This window comes from Monodon monoceros, unplaced genomic scaffold (genome assembly GCF_005190385.1).
Source record: "Monodon monoceros isolate NGI ecotype Baffin Bay Population unplaced genomic scaffold, NGI_Narwhal_1 Super_Scaffold_14, whole genome shotgun sequence".
NCBI lineage: Eukaryota > Metazoa > Chordata > Mammalia > Artiodactyla > Monodontidae > Monodon > Monodon monoceros.
The window spans coordinates 51,996,139-52,005,625 of NW_021703770.1; the positions used below are offsets into that span (position 1 = coordinate 51,996,139).

The 9,487-nt window shown below is 40.9% G+C and overlaps 1 pseudogene; it reads right to left on the reverse strand.

Moving 5' to 3' along the window:
- Nucleotides 1-6,728: 6,728 nt before the first annotated feature.
- LOC114895345 lies at nt 6,729-9,170 on the reverse strand (annotated as a pseudogene).
- Between the last annotated feature and the right edge of the window lie 317 nt (nt 9,171-9,487).

Genomic DNA, 9,487 nt, shown 5'->3' on the forward strand with positions numbered 1-9,487 from the left:
TGACACTTGCCTCCTGAACAATTCCCACGGCTCCCCTTTCCTCCTCAACTGTGGTGCCATATGTGGATGGATATCTTGCCCCAGGGGTGATAGGGACACCTGTCAGCTCAAGTACAGATTTACTCACTAAGGCACACGCATCCTCCATCCCCCGTCTTCTGCTCTGGATCTGCACATTTAGTGCTGACACCTGCCTGCACAGCCTCTAGGGAGCTGCTTGCATCCAGCTCCGTGTGGGGCTGGTGTGCATCCACAGTGACTGGCTGCTATCCCAGGCCCCTGCAGATGAGGTCAGTGCCTCGTAAACTCCCCCTGTCCTTGCAGCAAACACGATAAAGCAAAAATAATTACAAATTCTGTATCCAATCACATGGTGCCCACAGCTCAGCATTCAGCATTTATAAATGTGCTGATCTGTTATTGGATACTAATCTGGTTCCTTCCTGTGTAGAGAAATATCACAATAAATTCAATGAGCTCTCATGAGAACTGCCCAAATCAAAAAGCTTTTTGTTTCTATTTAGACTGCACAATACCCTGTTTGATAAACTAGCTGTGCTAAGCAGTGGCTGAACAACTGAATTTAGACTCGTGGAAGCCTGGATTGGGCTTATAATGAATATGAAATAGGATATCACTTCATTCCTAGAGAGCTCTGACTCCCCCCGACTCAAGAGGTAATGTTTTCCAGGGGAAAAAACAAAGAAACTTGTGTCATCTATCCCACCTTTGCTGCCTATCATGTATGTAAAGAACCAGGAATGCACCCTAGCTAGAAGAGACGGTGCTGAGGATTTTGAAATAATTAAAACTGAGTAAGCTGAGTCACTTTAGGCAAATGGAAGTTGGTCTATAAATGTCCCCACTGAACTCCGTCCAGTTCCAGAAGTTCCCTTCCTCTAGCACTTATGTAGGTGTCAGGTCTTGCCTGAAAACTGGTTTACAAAATGCATAACGGAAAGGGGTGGACAACCCAGAATTAGAATGTAGGAGATCACTTACGTTTCACTTAAATTTAGACTTCATTTTGTTTTTATTATCTTTCTTTAAAAGTTTAATCGCACTTGGAATTTTACTTCAACAAACACAGTTAACTATAAGTATGCATATAATAAACCACATATAATCACATAGTCATAGAGAGAAAGACTCTAAAATTGGGAGATTTATATGGATATCAGTTACTACTCACACAGGGAGCTGCCAATAGTGAACCAGCTAAAGATAACTAGATCCCTGCCCAAACCTGTCAGCACCAATGTTTCTCGTTCCATCATTATGTTCCGTTACATACTGAGGACTTCTAGTCTGCCCTCATTATAATTTAAATAACCTTAGCTCCACATTAAGCCAGCAAAGTGAATGCTTTAGTTTTCTACAGAAAATAGGACAGAAAATGTGTTCCTTTGGCTACTGGGCAGAGGGTAGCAGGAGAGGAACACAGAAGAAGGGGAAGGGGGGGCTGATGACACATTTTGTTTCCTATGCAATTTTTTCCCCTGAGGATTAGCTGATAGGACTTATCTGGTTCTCAACCTCTTTACCCCTCACAGAAGTGCTTTTATTTGATGGATCCTGGGAGGTTCAACCTGACCTTGGTCTTGAACAGTTCTGATCTTGGAGAAGCAAGATTTCAGCACCTCTAGTCCAATTCTACAAAGTCGTATGTGATCTGCCCCCATTTTGGCCTTCCCCTTACCTCTCTGATCTCATCTCCTACTATTGATAGTTTGCCACTTGATCGCTCCCTCAAAGCACACAAGCCTCCCTCCTTTCTAGAAAATTTCGGATCCTTTCTAGACTCAGAGCCTCAGAGACTTTGCATTTGCTGTTCCCTCTGCTTCCTTCCCCTGGGCTACTCCTCCCCAAGATATTTATGTGAATTGCTCCATCTATCTTTTTTTCTTTGTCTTTATTCAGTTGTAACCTTAGTGATATCTTCCCAGACCACCCTATTTAAAATCACAACCCCTTCCAATGGTTCCTATCCCCCTTCTTGCTTTATTTTTCTTTAAAACATTTAACCTCATGTAGCACGGTATGTATTTTACTTTCCTTTTTTTCTTTATTTCTTGTCTCCTCTTACTACCTGCCATATGAGAACAGGAACCTTTGTCTCTTTTGGCTTTATTCCTGGCATCTAGTAGTGTGCCTGTTACAGAAAAAGCACTCAATAATCAATTGCTGAATGAATGCATGATTTAGTTATGCAGGCCTGATGAATTGGCTTCTGCCTTATTGCTTAGGCCTAGATCTTGCTTTGGCAACTTCCCTTCACTATCAGCACCTGTTTTCTTAAGATTTGGGTCCTGACCCTGAACTCTGACCTAGGTTTGTCTTTCACTGTCTCCTAACCGAATTTTCCCTAATTCCAACATCCTGAGTTTCTGAGCATTTCTATTCCTGAATTTCTCCATCATTGTAGGGTCCCTGTCCATAGGATCATTGATTACCTGGTTTTCATTTAGTCAAAAAATCATTTTTCAGTGTCATATATGGACTGAGAGTTATGCATATCCCAGGGACAAAACGATGACGAGGACAGAACCCTCGGATATCTGGGTGCTCTTACTGCCTTAATACCCTCTTTTGTCTTTCAGCTTAGATCTTTAGTTCTTCCTGAACAGCTCTGTTCATCTTTAAAGATGAGGGTCTAGTTTCAGGTCCAAAGTCTTTGGGTGTGGCCCATTCTGCTGTTAACTAACAAACCATACCTCCTAGAGTTTGAAATTGGAGGCCAGCCCTGCATAATGAATACTGCAAAAAAATCATAAGAACACCTGAGTACCCTGTTTTGTTGATTTTCTACTTACTGATTTTTTCCTTCAGTTATTTTCATAAATACTGACCACTTTAAAAAAAAAAAACAAATTAAATATATTTTACTTAGCAAACCACTCTTTCCTTCCTCTTCTCCTTCAGGACATTCTTCACTTAGCAACTTAGGCAATGCCAAGCTTGTTCAAACAGCCAAGGGTTTAACTCTTATAAATCTGAAACTCCCCCTTTGGCTTAGAAGTGGACAAACTTGTACTTTTTTAGGCTCCCAGTTTTGTTTGTACAAGTTACTGCCTCATGGTTTTGATATTCATCAGGTATTTTAACTACTGAAAGTCATTACTTTCTACAAAGAGCTTCACTTAGAGAAGCTTCACGAGATACACTCTACTTCATGAGAAAACAGTGGTTGCTCTGAAACACAAAGCCTAATCCAATGTGAAGGTCATGTAACAGCCCATCAGATAAGTGTCCAAACCCATTCTTTATCTGGTATCTGGTTATTGTTAATGCTCCTAGTGTCTTGAGTTCACAAGCCCTCTACAACCAAGCACATTAGTTGAATACAAATGTCATCAACTTCTCTTCGCTCTCTTTTCCTAGGAAGGAGGTTGAGGGGGAATATATCCTGTGCTTTGACATCACCTGCAAGCTATATGAGTGCACTTATTGGTCCAATGGTTAATTTATCAATCATAGTTTTCATTCATGTTCCAGTATCACCTTAAAAGCTCAGTTCACAGACCCGGAAGAAATGTGTCCAGGATTTTTTAATCTCTCAGCCCACAATCTGCCCATTACACATGAGCAAATTTTTTTTTTACAACCACATTATAACCAGGAATTAGGTTTCTTCTATTGCAGATCCAAGTTGAATGGACTGTATTATAAATAATTACTTTCCTTAGTCTAATAAATGGAGTGGCCATAGTGAAGGTTAAGGAAAGGTAAGCAAAGCAGAGGTGCCAACCCTCGGGGCAGAGTCCTGGCTGCTGACTTCTCAGTTCAGGCTAGATTGAGTTTGTATCCCCACGTATCCTAAGGTTTCAACACCCCCACCCCAAATCCTCAAAACAGCAAGGTTATTTTATCATTGTAACCTAATACATATTCCCTAGAAAACCTTTATTGTTTCTGGACCTCAGAGAACACTCAATTTCTATCATCTGAAAACAGTGAGAGAATGAATTTAATCATTTTAAGGCCCAAGTAGTAGACCCTACTTCCTTCTTTCATTCTTCTGGATTGTTCTATGAATAAAGTTTTCTTTCTGGAATCTTCCATCCTTTCCTCTCTGATGATTATTTTTCCTAGACAGCTTACACTATCATCTTAATAAAACCTTCTCTGATATTGATACCTCATCAAGCTCTCAATGGGTCCTCCTTTCCTTTCATTGCTAGTATCTTCATAGAATAGTCAAAATGCTCAATGCCTTCATCCCTCACTTTATAGTTGCTTCTTAACTCCCTGTAATTTGAATCCCACAGTCACCAATTAACTATAGTTTCCAAAGCCACCAATGAATTTTAAATACCAAAAGCACTCTACAGTTATTAGTCTTCTTCAACATTCCTCCTCCCTTGTGAAATTTCCCCTTATTGGTTTCTACTTGTCTATGGTGTGTATTTCCTGATAATTTCTTCTTTAGCCCTTCATTCATTCTCCTTTCTATATTCCCCCTTAAATAGAAACATTTCCCAAGACCCACTCTTTAGTCTTCTTGCCTTTATCTGGCATGCTCTACCTTGGCGATTTCATCAAATGTTTCAACCATCATCTCTAAAGCAAATCACTCTTAACTTTGTCCCTTGCACTGACATTTCTTCTGAGATCTGAACTCCCATTCCAATTACTCATGGTTCATCATTGTGAAACTATCAAAGCTGGAACCATTAATAAACATCTTCTAAACAGAACTCATCATTTTCCCAGAAGCTGTTTCTACTCTCCCATTTACTGTCTTGGTAAATGTCACCTGAGTATGCATATCACTTCTTAGAGAAAACTTTGAGTAAAGAAGTTACCGCCCTCCTATCCTTCAATTAGTAATTAAATCCTGCTCTGCCTCCACACTGTTGCCCACAATTATCCACTCCATCCTTTCCCATCGGCTGTCTTCTCATCCAGGCCCTCCTCTGCTCCCTCAGGCACATTTGCCATGTCTGCCAAACAGGGCGCTTTCTCCAGTTTCTCTCATCCATTCTCTCACTTTGAGCCGAGTTATCTATCACTCTAGGGCAATCATCCTAAATGGCTCCCTCTACTGGATAAAGTCCAACCTCTTTGGCTTCCTTTCAAACCTCATTGACCTCATACCTTCACCTAGAGCCTACACTCTGGCTACCCTTTTCACTTATGCTTCCCAAATGCACTATCAAGCCTCTGTGCCATTTGTAATCTTATTCTCCTTGTCTAGAATATTCTCCTCACTCTCCCGTTTTATCTGGGGAACTCCCACTTATGGGTACAGGTCCAGCTTAAATTTCAAATCCTCTTCACAATAATCTCTGAGCAAAGGCCATGGCTCCTCTTTATAGATTGTGAACTCCTTCAGTACTGAGGCTTCTTCTTACTCAGGACCTAACTCAGTTCTTCATACATGGCCGCTGCTCCATGAGATCACTTACTTTGCAAATATTTATTGATTCCTTGCCATATAGTGAGCATTATTTTTAAGTGTTGACAATACAGTGATGGAAAAAGTAGATGCAATATCCACCTTCACAGGGCTTACAGCTTAGGGAGAATTATAATAGATAACCACTCTAATGGAACACCAGGGATTCCTTTAGCTTCACTGCATTTCTTGTGCCTTGTATGATCTTTATTAACCCCAGAGAGTAACTTCTTTTATATGAAGTTGCTAGTTTCCCTAAACTGCTAATTAATGCATAATTATCCAGTAATAAGTGTAGATATCAAGAGGAAAATTAGCATAGTGATCTGATGCCTAAAGTTTACCTTTTTTTATATATATATACAAAAGAGGAGGACTGAAGAAAGGATAGAGAAATCCAGTAAATGTGTAAATATCAAGGTGCATGTGCATGTGTAAGTCTGTTTTTCTGAGGCCGTTGGAAGGATATAAGTGAAGGGAGAAAGAGGACTATATTAAGAAAGGCTGGAGAGGCACAGTGCTGAAAAAGACAGGGTGTTGAGTAGTAGCTTAAGCCACAGTCTGCTGTTATATTTTTGGGTGATTAACCTGTTGGTTCCAGAAATCACACGTTTTGTGACCACTATTCTACAACATTACTGAGTTTTCTAGCAGTTGGCTGGATTCTTCCAGGAACTGTTAGGTCTGCAATTACTTTGTTAGACAAGCTGAACACAAGGTGGTCACTCAGTTCTATCAAAAATGAGGACAGCATTTCATGCAATGAATTTAGGAAAAGGGAAGAGTGAGGCAATTCTTCATGCTACTTTGGATTCATTGTAATTGGCTGTAAAAATGTCCATAGGATTTTCCCTTAGGAACAAGATACATTATAAACTGCTTGGCACTGCTAATCTTTCTAACATATGTTTTTTAATTTCAAGGAGGAATTTACTCTTACCATTTATCTCACCTAAAAACATGTAATGTTATTACTAAAACCATACTGGTACAAAGGTTGAGATAAATCACGTGGGTTGATGGTAATTTATAAATGCTAAACTGTAATTGGGCTTAGAGTTGTACCCAACAGCCTGCTGACATTCCCACGCACGACAGGAAGGCTCAAGCAACACTTTCTCAGAGAAGCTTTCTCCCGCACAAATTGGAAGGTTCTCAGAACACAGCCAGCTTCTCTGCTCCTGATGACTTAATGAGAACTCTGAATGGAGGACCTGCCTCCATTTTCTTTTCTTTTCTTTTTTTTTTTTTTTTTTAAATTTTCTATGTCATGTAAAATTTCCAGGGATTGGCTGAAGGAAGAATGCAACTGAGGGTCAAAGTTCCGAAGTTACTTCCTCTTTTTCTTGGGAGGCACAGAGCCATGTCTGGAACCTCGGTTAGAGTGTCGGCCTGACCCGTGCACAGATGCCTTCCTCTTCCAGCTCATACTGCGACTCTGTTCCTCTTCCTCATAGCGACTTTCACAGTCAGCTTTTTGGGCTTCTTCCTCCAGTTCACCCCAATCCTGTCCACTCTCTTCTTCACTGCCCAGTGATTCCTTGGAATAATCTGATTCTTCAGCTTCTGATGAATAATATTCCTCACTGTCCTCCTCCTCTTTTTCATAGTCATCCTCTGAAGGATTAAAAGTCTCATCTTTGATTTAAGACTCAGAATCCCCTTCCTCAGTATCACTCCCCTCACCCACAGGTTCCAGGAAAGACCAGCCACCTTGTTCGAAGAAGCCCTCAGGGTCATCAACATTAGTCTTCATAATTGTAGTCCAGTTGAGGGGCTGTACTCCTTCTGTGTACTTTAGGTCACAAGAATTCAACCATTCCTTGATGGGGTCAAGAGAGGCAACATGAATGGCATTGATGGTTGTCACTTTCTTGCTGTAGTCCTTGTAGACGATTACTGTGTCAAAGTTCTTCCGGTGAAACTGGACTCGCTCCAAGTGAATCAGCTCCACTTCATCCAACGTCACCACAAAATGTGGCCATTCTGTAGCATTTACCAGCACAATACTAGTAGGCTGAAGGAGGCAGGTACTCCTATAGGAGCTCTGTTAAATCCCAAGTCCCCAAAAGGCACTTCAAAGTCCAGTTCCTCCTTAGTTAGAGCCTCTACTTTCTCAATGAAATTTTTAAAGGCTGTTTTCAGTTTGTGTCTCATTTCTCATTCCATCTACTCAGCATGGAGGTCATCTCGGTCATGCATATGCTGAGCTTTCCCCAAGTCTGTGGTGATGTCCAGCACCTCTTTGCTCTCCTTTCCTGGACTCCATGGTCCCTTCATTTGGTCAGATCCCCTCTGAGCAAGATGAATAGCGATGCTACATGTCCTGACCAACGTCGTCCCAGTTAAGGCCTCCAAGAAATCCAAACACTAGGTCCTCTGTCAACCTTCCAACTACATTTCAGCCCACACTTGAGGTTTCTTTCCTGAAGACACAATTTCGCTGAACACAAGAGATCGGGAAAAGTGAGGGTGGTACTGAGAAGAATAACCATGGATAAAAATAACAGTATTTCAAAATGGGGTCAAATAGGAGACCAGAGAAGTGATTTCAAATGAGAAAATAATAAGGGTTATTATTGTTTGAGTCCTTAGGATGTGACAGGAACTGTACTAAACATTTTACACCTAAGGTCTCATTTAGCCTTCAAACCATCTACCTATGAGGTAGGTTTTATTATTTTTCCCATATACAACTATGGAAAGAGACCCAGAGAAGTCAAGTAACTTCAGGATTTCTGCCTAGTAAGTAAAGGAGTGGATACGTGAATCCAGCTCGAGATGAAGTCAAAGATTTGACTTTTAACACTCTTGAGTATTGCTCTCATTAATTCTAGAATCAGCAATATTTCAATAATTATGTAAAAAATACAAGACTGTCTTAAATACTTGCATGGTATTTATTAACCCCTAATAAAAGAGATTGTTCTTTTCAAAAGCCTTATTGAAAAGAAACCACTGACTGCAGTCTACTCCACATTTCTGCTGTTAACAATTTGGGGGCTCCTTAGCAGAGGGGCCACACCCCACGCTTGCTGTGCTCTGCACCTCTTTTCCAGGCACACCTGAGTCTGGAGGAGACCTGACTGCATGAGGAAACTCACAGAGTTCCCCCAACTACTTAACTCTTTTAAAGATGCATTATCTAGAAAGCAGTATTATCACACACTGCTTTGTCATAATCCATTAGGAGGCTGTGTGGCAAGAAACTTATTATTAAAATAGAGTTCAAACCCTCAGACAAGAAATTTCAAAATAAATGACAACAGGGCTTCCCTGGTGGTGCAGTGGTTGAGAGTCCGCTCTGCCGATGCAGGGGACACGGGTTCGTGCCCCGGTCTGGGAAGATCCCACATGCCGCGGAGCGGCTGGGCCCGTGAGCCACGGCCGCTGAGCCTGCGCGTCCGGAGCCTGTGCTCTGCAACGGGAGAGGCCACAACAGTGAGAGGCCCGCGTACCGCAAAAAAAAAAAAAAAAAGTGCTAAGAACTTTATAAATATCTCATTCTATTCTCACTAAATCTCTAAGATCTATGTTTTATTCACCCCCATTTTACAGATAAGAAAATGGTGCCTTGAAGAGGTTAAACAATTTGCCCCAGAGTCTTACAGTCATAAAGGTCAGAGCCTAGGCTGAAACCCAGAGCTATGGAGCTATAAAGTTTGATTCTTAACCTTGATCCCACACTGCCTCTCACCAGCATGCGCTGACAGGTTTTCACAAGTGGTAGAAAAGGGATACTTGATAGAGAGCCACCAATTGGACATGTCATGAGTATGCACATGGGAATGTATGGAACACGGGAGTTATTTATTGTGTGTGCCAAAGCGATATAAGAAAAAGACTAAAATCACTGTTCTCGAGGCAAAACAGAGGACTAAGAAATATGATTTGTCATTGGTTTCATCATCTAATTCCTGGATAGCTTTGGAAAGTAATTCACCTCTGTTTCTTTAATTTACAATTAGGGAGAATATTTGCCATCTATCTTCCTCATAGGAATGTTTTAAGGAAAACTAAGATATGGAACAATCATTGTAAATACTTCTCATTTGATAGATTAATGTATCAGTGTCATGCCATGTTAAG